The sequence below is a fragment of the Mustela erminea genome, chromosome X, assembly GCF_009829155.1.
Source record: "Mustela erminea isolate mMusErm1 chromosome X, mMusErm1.Pri, whole genome shotgun sequence".
NCBI lineage: Eukaryota > Metazoa > Chordata > Mammalia > Carnivora > Mustelidae > Mustela > Mustela erminea.
In genome coordinates, this window is record NC_045635.1 from 48,760,350 (window position 1) to 48,785,264 (window position 24,915).

Genomic DNA, 24,915 nt, shown 5'->3' on the forward strand with positions numbered 1-24,915 from the left:
TTTTCCCATTTAGCATGTTGAATGTTTCCTGCCACTATCTTCTGGCCTTCCAGGTTTCTCTGGCAGATCTGTTGTGAACTTGAGCTGTCTTTCCTTGTAGGTTAAGGGCTTTCTTTCCCTTGTTTTCAGGATTCTTTCCTTACCTGTGTATTTTGTGAATGTATTATATGCCTGGGTGATGTTGAGTATTTTAATTTAATGGGAGTTCTCTGTCCTTTTTGGATTTTGAGGTCTGCGTCCTTCCCCAGATGAGGGAGGTTTTTCAGCTACAATTTGAACAATCCTTCTCCCTATTTTTCTCTTTCTTCGTCATCTGGGTCTCCTATGATAAAAATGTTACCAGCTTTTAATAAGTCACTGAGTTCCCTAAGTCTACCTTCATTGGCCTACCTTCATGGTAGGCTTTCTTTCCCTCTTCTTGTCAGTGTCATTATTTTCCATAATTTTATTTTCTGTATCACTGACTCCTTCCTCTGCTTCATCCTTCCTCACTTTCTTGGCATCCATTCTGGTTTGAACCTTAGTTATAACATTTATTTGGGGGAGTGACTAGATTTTAGTTCTTTTATCTCTGCTGTAAAAGAGTCTTTATTGTCTTCTATGCTTTTTTCAAGCCCAGTTGCTATCCTTATAATTGATGTTTTAAATTCTAGTTCAGACATCTTCCTTATGTCTCTTGATTAAATCCCTGGACATGAGTTATACTTCCTGCTTTTCTTTGGTGAATTTCTCCATCTCCTCATTTTGTTCTGAAACGAAAAGAAAGAAAACCAAAGCAAAAATCAAAAAACATAAAAACTAGATCCTGGGTGTGTTGGTCTCATTGTTAAAAGATCCCCCCCTGAAATTAATAAGATAAAATGAAAGTAAACAAAAAATTAAGGAAACATTTATATAATATATAAATAAAATTTAAAAATAATAAAAAGAGAAAAAAGAAATTAATGAAGAATTAATACAGAATAAAAGTAAAAAGGAAGCAAGATCTTATTTCCCTTTTAGCATGAGTACCTTTGCAGTACTCAGTGATCAGTAGATTTGGTGAGAAGAAGGTGTTTGTGTTTGTCCTTTGGGGAAGGTGCCTATTGTGCTGATCTTCGGGTGGACTTGACCTAGCAGAAATTTGCCTCCAGTGTAGCTGGGGGTTGGGGCTTTGTGCGGGTGATTCTGGCCTCGACTATGTGGTGTTGCCTTTCTTCATGAAGGCTTACAGTGCTGATGGGCAAGATGAAAATGGTGATGTCCTGATGTCTAGCCTTGGAGCTGAATGTTCAAGCCTCCCACTCTTCAGTGAGCCTTCAAAGAAGAGCAGTCAGTCACCCCTCTGGTGTCTCCAGTTTTCGTCAGAACCCTGTGTTCACCCCATCTGTGTCCAAGTTTTTATTTAATCTCAGGTGCACGACTGAGTTTCAGAATTCCAAATTTTAGGGACACCTGTGTTGTGGACCTATCCTGTTCCTCCAGGGGAGGGTCTTGCTGCACTTTTGTTGTTTGCCAGTCAATCCAAGTATGTAGTCACACAACCACTCTGTGGTTTGTAGCTTATAGCAAAATAGCAGAAAGCCAGTACAAAGACTGCCTAAGCAGGATTCACCTGTCCTGTTTCTGGGAACAGTGCAGTATGTTGGCATCACCTGTTCTTCTTGTGACCCAGGGGATCCTGAGACCACATTGTCACTGCTGGGATTCTGGCCTACTTCCCCACCTTAGCACCTTTAAGTGGACTTCTAAAGGTTCAGATTTTGCACTCTGTTGATTGTAATACTTTGCAGTTGCCCCTATAAACAGGGCTCCCTCCTTGCCACTGTATCCACAGCTATATCTCCCCCAGGTCAACCAAAGGTGGTCACTTTTCTACTTGAAGATTTGCAGTTTTTGTTCTCTCGGACCTCTGAGTGACATTGTGGGTGTTCATAATGATTTGATAGTATCTAGCTATATTTTGAGGGAGGACACAAGCTTAGAGTCCCCCTACTCTTCCATCATCTTAACTCTTCCCTCCAAAATCCACTGGTTTTAGTATCCATTGGTAAATCTGGACTGAAACAGTTATTAGTATGATGGCTGCAGTATGATAATTTTGAAGCTCCATCATTTTTGCTACAGATATAAATTTGAATAATGCTTTAAGAAAGAGCTTTATTCTCTATTTGTTTACTTATTTACGTTAGTTTGGACACATTCATTTTGATTCTTTCATGAATATCTTACTGCTATCATTATTTATTTTAATGTTCAGATTATCTCAGATTTAACCAGTGGCAACCAATTCAAGCTGGCTTCTCTGTCCATTCAATCTACTCCCATCATTCTGATACATATTTTTTTTCCTCAGAATTTTAAAAATATTGCTTTATTGTCTTTTTTTTTTATTTTTTATTTTTTATAAACATATATTTTTATCCCCAGGGGTACAGGTCTGTGAATCACCAGGTTTACACACTTCACAGCACTCACAAAAGCACATACCCTCCCCAATGTTCATAATCCCACCCCCTTCTCCCAAACCCCTCCCCCCAGCAACCCTCAGTTTGTTTTGTGAGATTAAGAGTCACTTATGGTTTGTCTCCCTCCCAATCCCATCTTGTTTCATTGATTCTTCTCCTACCCACTTAAGCCCCCATGTTGCATCACCACTTGCTCATATCAGGGAGATCATATGATAGTTGTCTTTCTCTGCTTGACTTATTTCGCTAAGCATGATACGCTCTAGTTCCATCCATGTTGTCGCAAATGGCAAGATTTCATTTCTTTTGATGGCTGCATAGTATTCCATTGTGTATATATACCACATCTTCTTGATCCATTCATCTGTTGATGGACATCTAGGTTCTTTCCATAGTTTGGCTGTTGTGGACATTGCTGCTATAAACATTCGGGTGCACGTGCCCCTTTGGATCACTACGTTTGTATCTTTAGGGTAAATACCCAATAGTGCAATTGCTGGGTCATAGGGCAGTTCTATTTTCAACCTTTTGAGGAACCTCCATGCTGTTTTCCAGAGTGGCTGCACCAGCTTGCATTCCCACCAACAGTGTAGGAGAGTTCCCCTTTCTCAGCATCCTCGCCAGCATCTGTCATTTCCTGATTGTTTATTTTAGCCATTCTGACTGGTGTGAGGTGATATCTCATTGTGGTTTTGATTTGGATTTCCCTGATGCCGAGTGATATGGAGCACTTTTTCATGTGTCTGTTGGCCATCTGGATGTCTTCTTTGCAGAAATGTCTGTTCATGTCCTCTGCCCATTTCTTGATTGGATTATTTGTTCTTTGGGTGTTGAGTTTGCTAAGTTCTTTATAGATTCTGGACACTAGTCCTTTATCTGATATGTCGTTTGCAACTATCTTCTCCCATTCTGTCAGTTGTCTTTTGATTTTGTTAACTATTTCCTTTGCTGTGCAAAAGCTTTTGATCTTGATGAAATCCCAATAGTTCATTTTTGCCCTTGCTTCCCTTGCCTTTGGCGTTGTTCCTAGGAAGATGTTGCTGCGGCTGAGGTCGAAGAGGTTGCTGCCTGTGTTCTCCTCAAGGATTTTGATGGATTCCTTTTGCACATTGAGGTCCTTGATCCATTTTGAGTCTATTTTTGTGTGTGATGTAAGGAAATGGTCCAATTTCATTTTTCTGCATGTGGCTGTCCAATTTTCCCAGCACCATTTATTGAAGAGGCTGTCTTTTTTCCATTGGACATTCTTTCCTGCTTTGTCAAAGATTAGTTGACTATAGAGTTGAGGGTCTATTTCTGGGCTCTCTATTCTGTTCCATTGATCTATGTGTCTGTTTTTGTGCCAGTACCATGCTGTCTTGATGATGACAGCTTTGTAATAGAGCTTGAAGTACGGAATTGTGATGCCACCAACGTTGGCTTGCTTTTTCAATATCCCTTTGGCTATTCGAGGTCTTTTCTGGTTCCATATAAATTTTAGCATTATTTGTTCCATTTCTTTGAAAAAGATGGATGGTACTTTGATAAGAATTGCATTAAATGTGTAGATTGCTTTAGGTAGCATAGACATTTTCACAATATTTATTCTTCCAATCCAGGAGCATGGAACATTTTTCCATTTCTTTGTGTCTTCCTCAATTTCTTTCATGAGTACTTTATAGTTTTCTGAGTATAGATTCTGCGCCTCTTTGTTTAGGTTTATTCCTAGGTATCTTATGGTTTTGGGTGCAATTGTAAATGGGATGGACTGCTTAATTTCTCTTTCATCTGTCTTGCTGTTGGTGTAGAGAAATGCAACTGATTTCTGTGCATTGATTTTATATCCTGACACTTTACTGAATTCCTGTATAAGTTCTAGCAGTTTTGGAGTGGAGTCTTTTGGGTTTTCCACATATAGTATCATATCATCTGCGAAGAGTGATAATTTGACTTCTTCTTTGCCGATTTGGATGCCTTTAATTTCCTTTTGTTGTCTGATTGCTGACGCTAGGACCTCTAGTACTATGTTGAATAGCAGTGGTGATAATGGACATCCCTGCCGTGTTCCTGACCTTAGCGGAAAAGTTTTCAGTTTTTCTCAATTGAGAATGATATTTGCGGTGGGTTTTTCATAGGTGGCTTTGATGATATTGAGGTATGTGCCCTCTATCCCTACACTTTGAAGAGTTTTGATCAGGAAGGGATGCTGTACTTTGTCAAATGCTTTTTCAGCATCTATTGAGAGTATCATATGGTTCTTGTTCTTTCTTTTATTGATGTGTTGTATCACATTGACTGATTTGCGGATGTTGAACCAACCTTGCAGCCCTGGAATAAATCCCACTTGGTCGTGGTGAATAATCCTTTTAATGTACTGTTGAATCCTATTGGCTAGTATTTTGGTGAGAATTTTCGCATCTGTGTTCATCAAGGATATTGGTCTATAGCTCTCTTTTTTGATGTGATCCTTGTCTGGTTTTGGGATCAAGGTGATGCTGGCCTCATAAAATGAGTTTGGAAGTTTTCCTTCCATTTCTATTTTTTGGAACAGTTTCAGGAGAATAGGAATTAGTTTTTCTTTAAATGTTTGGTAGAATTCCCCCGGGAAGCCGTCTGGCCCTGGGCTTTTGTTTGTTTGGAGATTTTTAATGACTGTTTCAATCTCCTTACTGGTTATGGGTCTGTTCAGGCTTTCTATTTCTTCCTGGTTCAGTTGTGGTAGTTTATATGTTTCTAGGAATGCATCCATTTCTTCCAGATTGTCAAATTTGTTGGCGTAGAGTTGCTCATAGTATGTTCTTATAATAGTTTGTATTTCGTTGGTGTTAGTTGGGATCTCTCCTCTTTCATTCATGATTTTATTTATTTGGGTGCTTTCTCTTTTCTTTTTGATAAGTCTGGCCAGGGGTTTATCAATTTTATTAATTCTTTCAAAGAACCAGCTCCTAGTTTCGTTGATTTGCTCTATTGTCTTTTTGGTTTCTATTTCATTGATTTCTGCTCTGATCTTTATGATTTCTCTTCTCCTGCTGGGCTTAGGGTTTCTTTCTTGTTCTTTCTCCAGCTCCTTTAGGTGTAGGGTTAGGTTGTGTACCTGAGACCTTTCTTGTTTCTTGAGAAAGGCTTGTACCGCTATATATTTTCCTCTCAGGACTGCCTTTGTTGTGTCCCACAGATTTTGAACCGTTGTATTTTCATTATCATTTGTTTCCATGAATTTTTTCAATTCTTCTTTAATTTCCTGGTTGACCCATTCATTCTTTAGAAGGATGCTGTTTAGTCTCCATGTATTTGGGTTCTTTGCAAACTTCCTCTTGTGGTTGAGTTCTAGCTTCAGAGCATTGTGGTCTGAAAATATGCAGGGAATGATCCCAATCTTTTGATACCGATTGAGTCCTGATTTAGGACCGAGGATGTGATCTATTCTGGAGAATGTTCCATGTGCACTAGAGAAGAATGTGTATTCTGTTGCTTTGGGATGAAATGTTCTGAATATATCTGTGATGTCCATCGGGTCCAGTGTGTCGTTTAAGGCCTTTATTTCCTTGCTGATCTTTTGCTTGGATGATCTGTCCATTTCAGTGAGGGGAGTGTTAAAGTCCCCTACTATTATTGTATTATTGTTGATGTGTTTCTTTGATTTTGTTATTAATTGGTTTATATAGTTGGCTGCTCCCACGTTGGGGGTATAGATATTTAAAATTGTTAAATCTTCTTGTTGGACAGACCCTTTGAGTATGATATAGTGTCCTTCCTCATCTCTTATTATAGTCTTTGGCTTAAAATCTAATTGATCTGATATAAGGATTGCCACTCCTGCTTTCTTCTGATGTCCATTAGCATGGTAAATTCTTTTCCACCCCCTCACTTTAAATCTGGAGGTGTCTTCGGGCTTAAAATGAGTTTCTTGGAGGCAACATATAGATGGGTTTTGTTTTTTTATCCATTCTGATACCCTGTGTCTTTTGACAGGGGCATTTAGCCCATTCACATTCAGGGTAACTATTGAGAGATATGAATTTAGTGCCATTGTATTGCCTGTAAGGTGACTGTTACTGTAGATGGTCTCTGTTCCTTTCTGATCTACCATTTGTAGGCTCTCTCTTTGCTTAGAGGACCCCTTTCAATATTTCCTGTAGAGCTGGTTTGGTGTTTGCAAATTCTTTCAGTTGTTGTTTGTCCTGGAAGCTTTTAATCTCTCCTTCTATTTTCAATGATAGCCTAGCTGGATATAGTATTCTTGGCTGCATGTTTTTGTCGTTTAGTGCTCTGAAAATATCATGCCAGCTCTTTCTGGCCTGCCAGGTCTCTGTGGATAAGTCAGCTGCCAATCTAATATTTTTACCATTGTATGTTACAGACTTCTTTTCCCGGGCTGCTTTCAGGATTTTCTCTTTGTCACTGAGACTTGTAAATTTTACTATTAGGTGACGGGGTGTGGGCCTATTCTTATTGATTTGGAGGGGTGTTCTCTGAACCTCCTGAATTTTGATGCTCGTTCCCTTTGCCATATTGGGGAAATTCTCCCCAATAATTCTCTCCACTATACCTTCTGCTCCCCTCTCTCTTTCTTCTTCTTCTGGAATCCCAATTATTCTAATGTTGTTTCGTCTTATGGTGTCACTTATCTCTCGAATTCTCCCCTCGTGGTCCAGTAGCTGTTTGTCCCTCTTTTGCTCAGCTTCTTTATTCTCTGTCATTTGGTCTTCTATATCACTAATTCTTTCTTCTGCCTCATTTATCCTAGCAGTGAGAGCCTCCATTTTGGATTGCACCTCATTAATAGCTTTTTTGATTTCAACTTGGTTAGATTTTAGTTCTTTTATTTCTCCAGAAAGGGCTTTTATATCTCTCGAGAGGGTTTCTCTAATATCTTCCATGCCTTTTTGGAGCCCGGCTAGAACCTTGGGAATTGTCATTCTGAACTCTAGATCTGACATATTACCAATGTCTGTATTGATTAGGTCCCTAGCCTTCGGTACTGCCTCTTGTTCTTTTTTTTGTGTTGAATTTTTCCGTCTTGTCATTTTGTCCAGATAAGAGTATATGAAGGAGCAAGTAAAATACTAAAAGGGTGGCATCATCCCCAGGAAAATATGCTTTAACCAAATTAGAAGAGATCCCAAATCGTGAGGGGGTAGAAAGGGGATAAAAAGAGGTTCAAAAAGGAAGAAAGAAAAAAAAAGAAAAAAGAAAAAAAGAGAAAAGAAAAGAATTTTAAAAAAGAAAACAAATAAGAAAAATATAAAAAAAATATATATATTGGATAAACTAGTTAAAAAATGTTGAAAAAGAAAAAGGTAAAAGTTAAAAAAAAAAAATTACCAGAAGGCGAGGAAAAAAAAAACATGATAAAGAAAAAAATCAAATTAACTGCAAGACTAAAAAAATTCACAGGGAAAAAGCCATGAGTTCGTGCTTTGCTTTCTCCTCCTCTGGAATTCTGCTGCTCTCCTTGGTATTGAAACCGCACTCCTTGGTAGGTGAACTTGGTCTCGGCTGGATTTCTTGTTGATCTTCTGGGGGAGGGGCCTGGTGTAGTGATTCTCAAGTGTCTTTGCCCCAGTCGGAATTGCACGGCCCTTATCTGGGGCCGGGGTGAGTAATCCGCTTGGGTTTGCTTTCAGGAGCTTTTGTTCCCTGAGCGCTTTCCTTAGAGTTACGGAGGGCAGGAATACAAATGGCGGCCTCCTGGTCTCCGGCCTGGAGGAGCCCAGAGCCCAGGGCCCCACTCCTCAGTGCGCCTTCAGAGAACTGCGCCCAGTTACTCCCGTCTGCCTGACCTCCGGCCGCGCTCCGAGCTCACCGAGCCTGCGACCGGTTCAAGGTAACCCCGAGCTGCGAGCTTACTGTCGGCTCTGTCTCTGTAGCCGGCTTTCCCGTTCCAATACCTGCAAGCTCTGCGACACTCAGACACCCCCGATCCTAATGTGACCCTGCGGGACCTGAGGCCACGCTGACCCCGCGTGGGCTTCGCCCCGGTTTAGCCTCTGGAGTGATGTCCCTCAGCGGAACAGACTTTTAAAAGTCCTGATTTTGTGCATAGTTGCTCCGCCGCTTGCCGGGAGCCGGCCCCTCCCCCCAGGGTCTATCTTCCCGTCGCTTTGGATTCACTTCTCCGCCGGTCCTACCTTTCAGAAAGTGGTTGTTTTTCTGTTTCCAGAATTGCTGTTCTTCTTCTCTTCGATCTGCCGATGGATTTTCAGGTGTTTGCAATCTTTAGATAAGCTATCTAGCTGATCTCCAGCCAGCTGAAGTAGTCTCAGCCTGCTACTTCTCCGCCATCTTGACTCTGCCTCCCCTGATACATATTTTGACATCAACATTTCCTTCACTTCCTTACTTTCAGGCTTGTTTTTTATTCCCGCCTTTTGGACCATTTCTGTGTGGAGCTGCAATTACTTTTAGTGGGAGGTGATATTTAGAAACCAAGGCATGGGTACGTGGATATATTTTAGTTTCACATTTTGTTATTCTCGTTTAATTATACTTAGTACAGACACTATGATACTATTTATTTAGTATTGAGATTTTATTTATATTCTAGAGAACATGATCAATTTTTAAGTATTTCATATGTGCCTGAAAAGATTTTGTATATTCTACCTCTTGAATGTGGTGTTCTGTAAGTGCCCATTGAATTCATTGTATCATTTATCTGTCTTCTATATTTCTATTAATTTTGTTTGTTTCTTAGATCTGTCAGTTCCTGAAAGAGGTAAATTTAAAATACCCCACTATAATGGTGGATTTGTCAAATTATTGTAGTTCTCTAAATTTTTGCTTTTTATACATGGCACTTTGTTATGTCCATACGAGTCTAAAATACATGCATCTTTTATCATTTCAATGACCCATTTTACCTCTTTTTGCACTTAAAGTCTATTTTGGTTGTTATACTTTTCTATGGATGGTATTTCTTTCTCAGTTCTTTTGATTACTCACTTTCTTTTTTTTCCTTTATTTTTCAGAATATATTCTATAAAAATAAAACAGTGGATGCATTGATTTATTTGTGAATTTATCAACAGATTTTATAATGAGCAATAAGGATAAGCTTTATATATGAAAACATTTTTCTTCAGTTTTTTTTAATAAAATTTCAACTCTTCAGAAAAGTCAAAAGACATCCTTCATGTAGATTCATCCATTTTTTATTTTGTTACATATAATTTCTTTGTTTATAAATGTATACATGTTTTTATGTTATATATTAATATTACATGTTATATATAATTATAATATAAGTGTTGCTGAACCATTTGGAAGTAACATACAGATACTATGACACTTCAGCCTCGAACTCTTCACTTTGTTACTTCTCAAGAACAAGGGCATTACTTTCATCACATTTAGAGAAATTTAACACTGATACAATTCTGTTATCTAACATAACTGTCCCTATCAAAATTTTAAAATTGTCCTAAGAGTGTCCTTCAAAGATTTTTATTTGTTTTGGTACAGGATCCAGTCAAGGATCACGTACTGTATTTGTTTGCCATTGCTCCTTTAATGTAAATCTGGAAAAGAACTAACTCATCTTTTCTTAAAAATTTTTCAAAATATTGGCAGCTCTGATGGGTCCAGGCAGTTGTCCTACATGTGTGTCACAATTTGAGCTTGTCTGTTTCCCCATGATTAATTTAAGCATTTTTAGCAAAGGACTACATAGGTGATGCTGTGTCCTTGCATCACATCGGAAAGCACAAAAGCCTGTTTTATCCCACTCATTATTGATGGTGCTAAGTTTGATCTTTTTAAAAGATTTTTTAAGAGCTGTTTACATTCACAGCAAATTTGAGAACATATAGAGATTTCTCATATATCCCCACCCCTACACATGCATAGCCTTTCCTGTTAACATTCCCTATCAGAGTGGTACATTTTTCACAATTAATGAAACTATACTGACATATAATAATCACCCAAAGTCCATAGTTACATTATTTCACTCTTACTGTTAAACATTTTGTGAGCTTAGAAAAATGAATAATGACATTTAATCTCATTATAGTATCATATAGAGTATTTCCACTGCTTCAAAAGACCTCTGTGTTCTGTCTATTTGCCCCTTCCTCCAAGCCTCTGGCAACCACTGGTCTTTTTACTGTGTCCATAGTTTTACCTTTTCCAGAATGTTAATAATTGAAATCATACAGTATATGGCCTTTCAAAATTTACTTATATCCATTAGTAATATGCATTTAGGGTTTCTCCACATCTTTTAATGATTTGATAGCACATTTCATTTCAGAGTAACATTCCATTGTTTGTACCAGTTTATTTATCCATTCACCTACTGAAGGACACTGGTTGCATCTAAGATTTGGCAGTTATGAATAAAGTGCTATAAATACCTACATGCAGATTTTTGTGTAGACATGTTTTCAACTCCTTTGGGTAAATATCAGGAAATATAATTGTTTATATTTGGTTTTTCATATTTATACTTATATATTTTTATGTACATATTGTATATGTGTATATATGTACATATTTTTTTCTAAACAATTTGACAATAAGTTGCCTCATGAATCCTGTGTAATTCAGTATGTATTTCCTAAAACTGTATTCATTTTTCACCCATTATACCATTAAATGTCATTTATTTAAAAAAAGAGAAAAGAATCTGGTCCAGGGTCCAATCTATAATCATGTTGCATTGAACTGTCATGTTTGCTTAGTTTCCTTCAATCTGCAATAGTTTCTTAGATTTTCTTTATGTAGAAAAAATAGTTTTGAAGAAACAATCTTTTTTAGAATGTCCTTGAATTTCAGTTTGTTTGATGGTTTTTCATGATTACATTCAATTTATACACTTTGTCAAGGATATGACTGAATTGATGTCTGTTTCTCAGTATATTGTGTAAGGAGGCACATGGTATCATTCTGTTCTATAACTTTTAATTTCTTGTTACAGAATTTTGTTTAGGAGATTGAAGAATGTTAGGCTGTGTCCATTGGTGATGTCATGGATAGCTAGGCAGGTACTCTTCTCTTTTCCCATGGGAAACAATAGCTTTTTTTTTTTTTTAAAGAAGGTTTTTTTTTTTAAGACTTTATGTATTTGTTTATTTATTTATTTATTTACATCATGTGAGTGGGAGTGGGATGAGGGGCAGAGAGAAAGGGAGAGAATCTCAAGAAGATTTTGTGTTCAGCACGAGCCTAACATGTGGCTTGATCTCATGACCCTGAGACTGTGACCTGAGCTGAAATCAAGAGGTGGATGCTGGGGCACCTAGGTGGCCCAGTCGTTAGGCGTCTGCCTTTGGCTTGGGTAATAATTCCAGCGTCCTGGGATTGAGCCCTGCATCATTCTTCCTGCTCAGTAAGGAGTCTGTTTCTCCCTCTCCCACTCCCCCTGCTTGTGTTCCCTCTCTTGCTGTCTTAAATAAGTAAAATCTTTAAAAAAAAAAAAAAACAACAACCAAAAAAGAGTTGGATGCTAAACCACCTGAACCACCAAGGAGCCCAAAACAGTCATGTTTTTATGGACATGTTATTATGATGGATTTAGGTTTTCCTAATAGGCAGCCTGTTTTTTTGTCTACCTGTTTATAGAAGTGCTTATCATTAAATAGAGTTGCCATGTCTATTCTACAATCATATTTTCTTGCCTTAGAGTATTTATTACTCTGCCTATTGGTCTGTTTCTCTCTCTCAGAAGAGTTTTTTCAGCAGCCTCACATGCACATTGTCCTTAGGCACATTTTTCTGTAAGGTTAGCCAGTTTTTTTTCCCCTTACCATTGCCTTCCTGTACTACTTTCTTATTTTATAATTATTTCAAAGACTTTATTCTGTGAAACCAATTCATCATATTCCTTATTTTATTATTTTTTAAATTCCAGTATAATTAACATACAGTTTTATAGTTCTAGGTGTACAGTATAATGATTGAACGATTCCATACCTTATTCAGTGATGATCAGGATGAGTGTGCTTTTAATCACCCTCACCTGTTTGACCCATTCCCCATCCACCTACCATCTGTCAACGTGTTTGTTTCTATATAGTTACTCTAGATTTTGGTCTCTTTTTTCCTAGTTTATTTCTTAAATTGCACGTATGATTGAAATCATATGGTACTTATCTTTCACTGACTTTTTTTTAACTTAGCATTATACTCTCTAGCTCCATCTGTGTTATTGCAAATGACAAGAGTTCATTCACTTTTTTTTTTTTTTTTTTTTTTTTTTTTGATGACAAGCACACCTTGATGTATCTGGGACCTTCTTTTTTTTTTTTTTTTTTTAAGATTTTATTTATTTATTTGACAGACAGAGATCACAAGTAGGCAGAGAAGCAGGCAGAGAGAGAGGAAGGGAAGCAGGATCCCTGCTGAGCAGAGAGCCCGATGCGGGGCTCGATCCCAGGACCCTGAGATCATGACCTGAGCTGAAGGCAGAGGCTTTAACCCACTGAGCCACCCAGGCGCCCCAGAGTTCATTCACTTTTATGGCTGAGTAATACAATGTGTATATAAACCACATCTTCTTAAATCAGAGAGAGAGAGACAAACCATGAGAGACTCTTGACTCTGGGAAACAAATTGAGGGTTGTGGAAGGGGAGGTGGGGGCAGAATGCCCCTTGTCCCACTCACATGATATAAATAAATAAATGCAGAAATAGATAAAATCTTAAAAACAACAACAACAACCCGGAGGAGGCAAGATGGTGGAGAAGTAGGAGGCGCTGTTTCAACCTGTCCCCTAAAGTGAGCTGATTATCTACCAAAGAACTCTGATTACCCATGAAATCAGCCTGAAATTAGAATTATACACTTCTGGATCTCTACGGGGGCAGATGACACCAGTGCCCAGGTAAAGCAGAGTGTGAACATCGGACTGATACCAGAAGATCAACAAAAGGGGGAGGGAGTCACCAGAAGACCCATTGGAAAATAATACCCCAATACGAGAGTTCCCTGTGATTGGGGACCAGCATTAACTTGGAGTCTGGTTGAAAGCACTCAAAAAGAGCAGAAGATCTTAAGGGGAAATTGGTGGAATCAGGTGGTTAGGGAGAGAGTCTTAAGCCCACAGACCCAGGACTACCACCGCTGGTGCTGAGCCAGAGACAGTGTGGCAAATAAGTCAGGTGTTGGTGCCTGAGCCGCTGGCGCTTGTGAAAGGGTCTGGGTGGTGGCATGCATGAGAGTCTGGTGTGGACCCCCACCAGCGCTCTCTAGAAGCACAGCCTTTTGCACTCTGCAGGTGCGCTGCACTACCAGGGTCTGAGTTGTGCTCCACACGCTCCCGTGAGAGAGAACCATGCAGGTGCTAGCCAGTACTCTCTAGGGCTGGGAGAATCTGACCACTCCCAGCCTGGGCCAGCATGAAAATCTCACTGTGCTCTCTCTGGTTGGGACCTCTCCAGCGGTCTGGACCTGCCCAGAAAGCCACAGAGGAGGCAGCCACTGGAAGCCAGCTCTCTGGACTAGTACTTCTCATGGTTTTGGTAATAGCGACCCCTGAGTCTGTGACTGGGGATGTGCTCTGCCGGCGGCAGAGGGGTTGTTTATGTGCTCTGGAGCACCCAGAGGGGAACAGGCTGACGCTGCTCTCTGAGACGGAGGTCTGGGTACAGTTTGATTTCCTCTATACCTCCAAAGAACCACCAAAAATGGCCAAGGGGAGAGAAGAAAAAATGGGGGGGGGCCTCCAGAGAACAAAAGCTTGAAAAGACGGTTTCCTCAGAGCCCAGCCTCTTGATAGGGGGCAGGAGGACTCTAGCAAGACTGTCTGAAAAACCATACAGTAGGCCCCTCTCCCAGAGAGCCAGCCAAACAAAAAAACAAAAACAAAAACAAAAAAAACACAAAAGGACAACCACCACTACTTCATACATACTACTTTTATTTTTAATTTGTGCCCACTATTCTCATTCTTTGCAGTTTTCTTATAATTTTTTAACCTAGTTACCATCACAATGAGATGTTCAGTACAACAAATTCCATGATAACCTTTTAACTTGAACTTCTTTGATACATATACCTGTGTTTTTCTTTTTCTTTTCTATTTTTTTAATATTCATATAGAGATAAGCTTCAAGGTAATCAATCCTCTTACCCCAGTCAATACTACCCCTATATATAAACCAGTATAAATGACCGTTTATCTCAGGGAAGTTGAGTCCTTTAACAAAGATAACAAGATACACCCAGGAAGAATCAAAATAACCTTCCTTGCCCACAATGAGAATTTATAACCACTCTCCTATCTTTTTTTTTTCTGTCAGTATTTCTGTGTATTTGTTTTTGTTCTAGTAGTATCTAGTAGTATCTAAATCTAGTAGTATCTAGTATCTAGTATCTAGTAGTATCTAAATCTTACACTTGGGGTTCATTTTGGCTGGGTTCTTTTTATTTATTTTTCTTGTCATTTACTTCTGTCAGTCTTTTTGTTTGTTTTTTGTTTGTATACTTTATAAATCTTATATTTGGGTCCCATTCAGGGTGGGTCTTCTCTTTTATATTTTTTTCCTCTCTCTTTCTTTTTCTTTTTTCTTTCTTTTTGGTGGGAACTCCTGATTGCTCAGTAGCATTCCAGGGTGCACTTTCCCTGCATCATGGTTGATACATTCAGCTACACATCCCCTTAGCCATCTCTTACCAAAACGACTAGGAGGAGGAATGCCCAACAGAGGAAAAATTCAGAGACTGTTCCCTCTCCATCAGAGCTATTGGATGTGGACATAAACAGTATGTTGGAAAGAGAATTCCAGGTAACACTTATCCAGGCAATGGCTAGATTGGAAAAAATCATTAATGACAAAATGTAATTGATTAGGGCAGAAGTCAAAGTCACCAGGGAAGATGTTAACAATGCTCTCAATGAGTTCCAATCTAATCTAAATTCTCTAACAGCTAGTGTAACTGAGGCAGAAGATAGAATTAGTGATCTAGAGGACAAACTGATAGAGAAAAAGGATCAGGAGGAGGCCTGGAACAAACAGCTTAGAAGGCATGAAAACAGAATTAAAGAAATAAACGACTCCATGAAACGTTCCAATGCCAGAATTATGGGAATCCCTGAGGGGGAGGAGAAAGAAAGAAGACTAGAAGATATAGTTGAACAAATTTTCCATGGAACTTTTCCCAATCTGGAGAATGGAATGAGCATTTGTGTCCGAGAGGCAGAAAGGTCTCTCCCAAGATCACAGAATCTAGAAAGACCTCAAAACACCTGATTGTGAAAATGATGAATCATAATTTTAGACAGGAGCTCTTGAGAACAGCTGGGGGGAAGAGATTCCTTACATACGGAGGAAGGCTCATCAGAATAAGGTGAGACCTGTCCATAGAATCCGGGCAAGCCAGAAAGGGCTGGCAAGATGTATTCAGGGCACTAAAAGAAAAGAACGTGCAGCCAAGAATACTTTATCCAGCAAGACTGACATTCAAAATGGATGGAGAGATATAGAGCTTCCAAGACGGGCAAGGTTTAAAAGAGTATGTAACCACCAAGCCAGCACTACAAGAAATATTAAGGGAGGTTCTATAAAAGAGGAAAAAAACCAAGAATATCATTGAACAGAAATTATGTTGACAATCTGTAGAAGCAAAGACTTCACAGATAACACGATGTCAATAAAAATGTATCTCTCAGTAATCACTCAACATGAATGGCATTAATGTGCCCATAAAATGGAACAGGGTTGCAGACTGGATAAAATGACAGGATCCTTCCATATGATGTCTACAAGAGAACCTAAGGATACATCCAGACTGAAAGTGAAGGGATGAAGCATCTTTCATGCCAATGGGCCTCAAAAGAAGGCTGGGGTAGTAATTCTCATATCAGATAAATTAGATTTTAAAGTAAAGACTGTCATCAGAGATACAGAAGGACACTGCATCATTCTTATAGGGTCTATCCACCAAGAAGATCTAACAATTGTAAATACCTATGTCCGCAATATGGGAGCAGCTAACTGCATAATACAACTGTCAATAAACAAAGAGTCATATTGATATGAGTACAGTAATAGTAGGGCATCTTAACACAACACTCTCAGCAGAAAATCAGTAAAGAAACAAGAGCATTGAATGACACATAGAACCAGATGGACCTCATAGATATATACAGAACATTTCACCCTAAAACAACAGAATAATCATTCTTCCAGACTAGGCCACATACTGGGACAAAAATCAGGGCTCAACTGATACCAGAGGATTGAGATTATTCCTGAATATTCTCAGATCACAGTGCTTTGAAACTGGAGCTCAACCACAAGAAAAAGTTCGGAAGGAATTCAAACACCTGGAAGCTGAAGACCATCTTCCTTAAGAATTCTTGGATCAACCAGGAAATCAAAGAAAAATTTAAACAGTTCATGGAAACCAATGAGACATTGTGAAGACATTTCTGTCCAAAACTATGGGATACAGCAAAGTTGGTCCTAAGATGGAAATACATAGTCATCCAAACCTCCCTCAAAAAAACCTGAAAAATCCAGAATACAACAGCTGTCTTTACACCTTAACAAACTGGAGAATCAACAACAAAGTAAGCCAATTCGACACACAAGAAGGGAACTAATCAAGTTTAGAGCAGGGATCAATGAGATAGAAACTAGAGGTACAGTAGAATGGATCAATGAAACTAGAAGCTGGTTTTTGGAAAAAACCAATAAGATCAATAAACCATTGGCCAAACTAATCCAAAAGAAAAGAAAGAGGACCCAAATAATAAAATTATGAATGAAAACGGAGAGGTTACAACTAACACCAAAGAAAGAAGAACAATCCTCAGAAATTATCAACAGTTATGCCAATAAATTAAGCAACGTAGATGCAATGGATGCATTTTTTGAAAACTATAAACTTCCAAAACTGAATCAGGAAGAAATTGACAACCTGAATAGATCAATATCTAGTAACGAGATTGAAGCAGTGATCAAAAAACAAGAGCCCAGGACCTGACAGATTCCCTGTGGAATTCTATCAGACTTTCAAAGAAGAAATAATACCTATTCTCCTGAAGCTGTTTCAGAAAATTGAAGCAGAAGGAAAACTTCCAGACTCTTTTTAGGAAGCCAGCATTATCCTGATCCCCAAACCAGGCAATGACCCCACCAAAAAGGAGAATTTCAGACTAATATCCCTGATGAATATGGTTGCTAAGATTCTCAACATGATCCTAGCTCACAGGATCTAACAGCACATTAAAAAGATTATACACCGTGATGAGGTGGGATTTATCCCTGGGTTGCAAGGGTGGTTCAACATTCGCAAATCAATTAATGTGATAGAACAAATCAATAAGAGAAGAGAGAAGAGCCACATGGTCCTCTCAATGGATGCAGAAAAAGCACTGGATAAGAAACAGCATCCGTTCCTGATGAAAACATTTCAAAGTATAGGGATAGAAGGAACATTTCTCAACTTCATAAAATATACCTCTGAAAAACCCACAGCAAATATCATTCTCAATGGGGAAAAGCTGACAGCCTTCCCTTTGAGATCAGTAACACAACAAGGATGCCCACTCTGAAGCCCTACTCACAGCAATCAGACACCAAAGAGAAATAAGATGTATTCAGATATCCAAGATCTATAATGAACTCCTTAAACTGAACACACATACAATGGATAATCATGTCAAAAAATGGGCAGAAGACATGAACAGACACTTCTCCAATGAAGACATGCAAATGGCTAACAGACATATGAAAAAATAAATGTTCATTATTTAACCATCAGGGAGATTCAAATCAAAACCATATTGAGATACCACCTTGTACTAGTTAGTATGGCCAAAATTAACAAGACAGTAAACAACGTGTGTTGGAGAGGATGTGAAGAAAGGGAAACCCTATTACACTGTTGGTGGGAATACAAGTTGGTGAAGGCACTTTGGAAAACCGTGTGGAGATTCCTCAAGAAATTAAAAATAGAGCTTCCCTATGACCCTGCAATGGCACTACTGGGTATTTACCCCAAAGATACAGATGTAGTGAAAAGAAGGGCCATCTGTACCCCAATGTTCATAGCAGCAATGGCCACAGTCCCCACACTGTTGAAAGAATGAAGAAGACCTTCAGTGGACAAATGGATAAGGAAGATGTAGTCCTTATATACTATGGAGTATTATGCCCCCATCAGAAAGAATGAATACCTTTTTGTCAACATGGACCGGACTGTAGGAGATTATGCTGAGTGAAATAAGTCAAGCAGAGAGAGTCAATTATATGGTTTAGCTTATTTGTGGAGTATAAGGAATAACACGGAGGACATGTGGAGATGGAGAGGAAAAGGGAGTTGGAGGAAATTGGAGGGGGAGATGAACCATGAGAGACTGTGAACTCTGAAAAACAATCTGAGGGTTTTGGAGGTGTGGGGGGTGGGAGGTTGGGTGACCCTGGTGGTGCGTATTATGGAGGGCGTGTATTGCATGGAGCACTGGGTGTGGTGCATAAACAACGAATTCTGTTATGCTGAAAAGAAATAAAAAAAAAAATCGGTGGGGGCACCTAGGTAACTCAGTGAGGTAAGCTTCTGCCTTTGGCTCCGGCCATGATCCCAGGATAGTGGGATCAAGCCCCACATCAGGCTCTCTGCTCAGTGGGGAGCCTGCTACCACCCCCCCCATCCCCGCCTGCCTCTCTGCCTACTTGTGATCTCTGTCTGTCAAGTAAATAAAACCTTTAAAAACAAAACAAAACAAAACAAACAAACAAAAAAACCCCACTATTTTTTCTTGTGGGAAAAGAGGAAAGTACCTGCCTAGCTATCCACGACATCACCAAAGGACAAAGCCTTACATTCTCCAATCTCCTAAACAAAATTCTGTAACAAGAAATTAAAAGTTTAAGTTCTAGAAAAAATTGATACCATGTACCTCCTGACACAGTATACTGAGAAACAAACATCACTTCAGTCATATCCTTGACAAACATGTATATACTGAATGTAATTTGGTGATAGGCATTAAGGAGGGCATGTGATGTGAAGAGCACTGGGTGTTAAACACAGTTGATGAATCATTGAACACTATATCTGAAACTAATGATGTATTATGTGTGGGTTCATTTAAGTTAAAAAAAAGAATTAAAAAAAATAAACCACATATTGTTTATCCACTCATCAGTTGATACACACTTGGGTTGCTTTCATATTGTGCTGCTGTAAATAATGTATTTTGTGATAAATCTAGGGGGGTGCATTTTTTTCCAAAATAATGTTTTCATATTCTATCAGTAAATACCCAATGGAGAAATTATTGAATCATATGACAATACTATTTTTAATTTTTGGAGAAACCTCTACTGTATCCAGAGTGGATGCACCAGTGTGCATTCCCAACAACAGTGCATTAGTGTTCCATTTTCTGAATATACTTGCCAGCAATTCTTTCTGTTTTTGTTTTAGCCATTCTGACAGATCTAATATTTCATTGTGGTTTTGATTTGCACTTCCCTGATGATGAGGGATATTGAGCATCTTTCCATTTGTCTCTTGACTATCAGTATGTCTTCTTTGGAGAAATGTATTTTCATTTCTTCTGTCCATGATTTATTTGGATTATTTCTTTTTTGGGTACTCATAAGGTTTTTAGATATTTTGGAGAGTAACACTTTATCAGATGTGTCATTTTATTTTTCTGATTGTTTCCTTCATTGTACAGAAGCTTTTTATTTTGATGAAGTCCCAGTGGTTTATATTGGTTTTTGTTTCCCTTGCCTCAGGAGACATATATAGAAAGAAGTTGGTGATAGTCAATGTCAAAGAGATGACTGCTGGTATCTACTCTAGGGTATTTATGGTTTTATGTCTCACATTTAGGTCTTTAATACATTTTGAATTTATGTCTGTCTTTGTTGTAAGAAAGCGGTTAGTTTCATTGTTTTGCATGTTTCTGTCTGGTTTTCCCAGTCCCATTTGTTGAAAAGACTGTCCTTTTCCCACTAGTTATTCTTTCTTGCTTTGATGAAGATTAATTGACCATATAATTGTGGGTTCATTTCTGGGTATTCTATTCTCTTCCATTGATTTATGAGTCAATTTTGTGCCACTACAATACCGTTTTGATCGCTAGAGCAATTGCAATATATCTTGAAGTCCAGAAATGTGATGCCGCCAGCTTTCATCTTCTTTTTCAAGATTATTTTGGCTATTTGGCTTTTGTGGTTTCATACAAATTTTAGGATCATTTGTTCTAGCTCTTTGCAAAATGCTTTTGGTATTTTGATAGGGATCAAATTAAATATGTGTATTGCTTTGGGTAATACAGGTATTTTAACAATATTTGTATTTCAGATCCATGCACATGGAATGTCTTTCCTTTTTTGTGTGTCATCTTCAATTTCTGTCTTCAGTGTTATGTACTTTTCAGAGGACAGGTCTTTTACCTCTTTCATTAGGTCTATTACTAGGTATCTTACTGTTTTGCTGCAGTTATAAATGGGATAGATCCTTTGACTTTCTGTTGCATAATTACTGATCTATAGAAATTCAAGAAATTTTTTGTAGGTTGATTTTGTATCCTGCATTTTTACTGATTCATATATCAGTTCTAGAAATTTTTTTGTAGAGTCTGTCAGATTTTCTACATAGATTACCATGACATTTGTAAATAGTAAAATTTTCACTTCTTCCTTGCTGAATGAATGAATGCTTTCTATTTCCTTTTCTTGTCCAATTGCAAGGCTAAGACTTCCAGTACTATATTAAATAGTAATGGTAAGAGTGGACATCCCTGTCTTCTTCCTGACCATAAAGAAAATGCTCTCAGTTTTTCCCCATTGAGGATGATACTAGCTATGGGTCTTTCATATATGGCCTTTATCAAGTAGAGATATGTCCTTTCTATCCATACTTTATTGATGGTTTTTGTCATGAATGGATACTGTACTTTATCAAATGAGTTTTCTGCATCTATTGAGAAGATCATATGGTTCTTGTTTCATTTACTAATGTGGTGTAACACATTGATTGATTTGTGAATATTGAACCACCCTTGTAATGCAGGAATAAATCCCACTTGGTTATGGTGATTAATTTTTCTAATGATTTGTTGGATTCAATTTGCTAATAATTTATTGACAATTTTTGCATCTCTGTTCATTAGGAATATTGGTCCTTAGTTCTGTTTTTCAGTGGAGTTTTTATCTATTCCTGATATGAGGGTAATGCTGGCTTCATAGAATGAATATGGAAGTTTTCCTTCCCTTTTTATTTTATTGGAATAGTTTGAGAAGTTTAATTCTTCTTTAAATGTTTGCAAAAATGTACTTGTGAAGCCATCTGTTCCTGAACTTCTGTGTCTGAAGAGATTGTTGATTACTAATTCAGTTTTCTTGCTGGTTATCATGCTGTTTAAGTTTTCTGTTTCTTCCTGTTTCCGCTTTTGTAGATTATGTTTCTAGGAATTAATTCGTGTCTTCCAGGTGGTCCAATGTGTAGCCATATAGGTTTTCATAATCTCTTATACCTTTATTTCTCTGATATTGATTGTTATTTCTTTTCTCTTATTTGTGATTTTATTTATTTGGGTCCTTTCTCTTTTCTTTTTCAATAGTTTGGCTAGGTGATTAATTTCATTAATTTTTTTCAAAGAAACATCTGATTCCACTGACCTGTTCTAATGTATTTTTTGTTTGTTTATTTGTTTTAGTTTCTATTTCATTATCATTTTATTTCTACTCTAATATTATTTCCCTCCTTTAGCTGCTGTGAGGCTACTTTTATTGTTCTGTTTCTAGCTTCTTTAGGTGTAGGCTGAGGGTGTTTATTTGAGATTTTTCTTGGCTCTTGGGACTGTTTCGCTACATACTTCCCACTTAGAAAAACTTTTGCTGTCTCCCAATGGTTTTGTGTGTTCACTTTTTTTGTTTCCATGTTTTTTTTAAATTTCTTCCTTGATACTGTGTTTTACACATTCATTGTTTTGTAGCATGTTGTTTAAACTCCGTGTATTTGCTTCCAAATTTTTTTCTTGCATTTGACTTCTATTTTCATAACATTATGTTCAGAAAAGCTGCATGGTATGATTTCAATTTTTATATTTGTTAAAACCTGTTTAATACGTGACCTAAATATTTTTTAAAAGACATTTATTTGAGAGAGAGAAAGCATGAATAGAGGGAAAGAGCAGAGGGAGAGAGAAGCAGGCTCCCAACTGAGGAGGGACCACGATATGGGACTTGATCTCAGGACACTGGGATGGTGACCTGAACCAAAGGCAGATGCTTAACTGAGGCACTTTCTCTCTCCATCTGTTCATAGCGGAGAACTTCCTTAATTTGGGGAAGGGAACAAGCATTCATGTCCAAGAGACAGAGAGGACCCTCCCAAAATCAATAAAAATTGATCAGTACCCCAATATATAATAGTGAAGCTTGCAAATCATAGAGCTAAGGATGCTACCTAAGAGCAGCAAGAAGGAAGAAATTTCTTATGTACAGAGGAAGGAACATCAGAATAACATCAGACCTGTCCAGAGAGACCTGGTAAGCCAGAAAGGACTGGCAAGACATATTCAAGGTACGAGATGAAAAGAACATGCAGTCAAGAATACTTTGTCCATCAAAGCTGTGACTCAGAAGAGTTGGAGAGAGAAAGTACTTTCAGGAAAAACAAAAGCTGCAAATATGTGAACCCAAGCTAACCCTGCAAGAATTATAAAGCAGGGTTATTTAAGTGAAGAGAAATCTAAAGAGTCACATAGACCAGGTATTAACAGAAACTACATGAACAGGGACTTTATAGGCAATACAATGGCACTAAATTCATATCTTTTTGTAGTTACTCTGAATGTAAACAAGTTAAATGGAGCCACAAAAAGACACAGGGTTTCAGATTGGATTAAAAAAAAAAAAGTAGGACCCATTTATATGCTGTCTACAAGAGATGCATTTTGAATTTAAAGACACTGCCAGATTGAAAGTGAGGGGATGAGGAACCATTACCATGCTAATGAACCTCAAAAGAAAGCTGGAGTAGAAATCCTTTTAACAGACAAATTACTTTTTATTTTTATTTTTTAAATTTATTTTATTTTCAGCATAACAATATTCATTATTTTTGCACCACACCCAGTGCTCCATGCAATCCCTGCCCTCTATAATACCCACCAGCTGGTTCCCCCAACCTCCACCCCCCACCACCTCAAACCCCTCAGATTGTGTTTCACAGTCCATAGTCTCTAATGGTTTATCTCCCCTTCCAATTTTCCCCAACTCCCTTCTCCTCTCTAACACCCCATGTCCTCCATGCTACTTGTTATGCTCCACAAATAAGTGAAATCATATGATAATTGACTCTCTCTGCTTTACTTATTTACTCAGCATAATCTCTTCCAGTCCCGTCCATGTTGCTACAAAAGTTGGGTATTCGTCCTTTCTGATGGAGGCATAATACTCCATAGTGTATATGGACCACATCTTCCTTATCCATTCGTCCGTTGAAGGGCATCTTGGTTCTTTCCACAGTTTGGCGACCGTGGCCATTGCTGCTATAAACATTGGGCTACAAATGGCCCTTCTTTTCACTACATCTGTATCTTTGGGGTAAATACCCAGGAGTACAATGGCAGGGTCATAGGGAAGTTCTATTTTTAATTTCTTGAGGAATCCACACTGTTCTCCAAAGAGGCTGCACCAACTTGCATTCCCACCAACAGTGGAAGAGGGTTCCCCTTTCTCCACATCCCCTCCGACACAAGCTGTTTCCTGTCTTGCTAATTTTGGCCATTCTAACTGGTGTAAGGTGATATCTCAATGTGGTTTTAATTTGAATCTCCCTGAGGGCTAGTGATGATGAACATTTTTTCATGTGTCTGATAGCCATTTGTATGTCTTCATTGGAGAAGTGTCTGTTCATATCCTCTGCCCATTTTTTGATATGATTATCTGTTTTGTGTGTGTTGAGTTTGAGGAGTTCTTTATAGATCCTGGATATCAACCTTTTGTCTATACTGTCATTTCAAGAAATCTTCTCCCATTCCCTGGGTTGCCTCTTTGTTTTCTTGATTGTTTCCTTTGCTGTGCAGAAGCTTTTGATTTTGATGAAGTCCCAAAAGTTTAATTTCGCTTTTGTTTCCTTTGCCTTTGGAGACATATCTTGAAAGAAGTTGCTGTGGCTGATATCGAAGAGATTACTGCCTATGTTCTCCTCTAGGATTCTGATGGATTCCTGTCTCACCTTGAGGTCTTTTATCCATTTTGAGTTTATCTTTGTGTATGGTGTAAGAGAATGGTCCAGTTTCATTCTTCTACATGTAACTGTCCAGTTTTCCCAGCACCATTTTTTGAAGAGACTGTCTTTTTTCCACTGTATATTTTTTCCTATTTTGTCGAAGATTATTTGACCATAGAGTTGAGGGTCCATATCTGGGCTCTCTACTCTGTTCACTGGTCTATGTGTCTGTTTTTATGCCAGTACCATGCTGTCTTGGTGATCGCAGCTTTGTGTGTAAAGCTTGAAATCAGGTAACGTGATGCCCCCAATTTTATTTTTGTTTTTGAACATTTCCTTAGC

General features: G+C 38.3%; 1 protein-coding gene across 2 annotated transcripts in view; it reads left to right on the top strand.

The window, feature by feature from the left end:
* NBDY (negative regulator of P-body association) overlaps positions 1-24,915 on the top strand; it is a 277,737-nt gene that overhangs the window by 15,344 nt on the left and 237,478 nt on the right. Inside the window, exon 3 of one of the 2 annotated variants that reach the window (XM_032329895.1) lies at positions 9,398-10,582. The exons of the other annotated variant lie outside the window; for it this stretch is intronic. The gene's annotated coding sequence lies outside the window, so the exon portion shown is untranslated. Of the gene's footprint in view, positions 1-9,397; positions 10,583-24,915 lie in introns of those variants that run through there. 2 annotated transcript variants of the gene reach the window in all.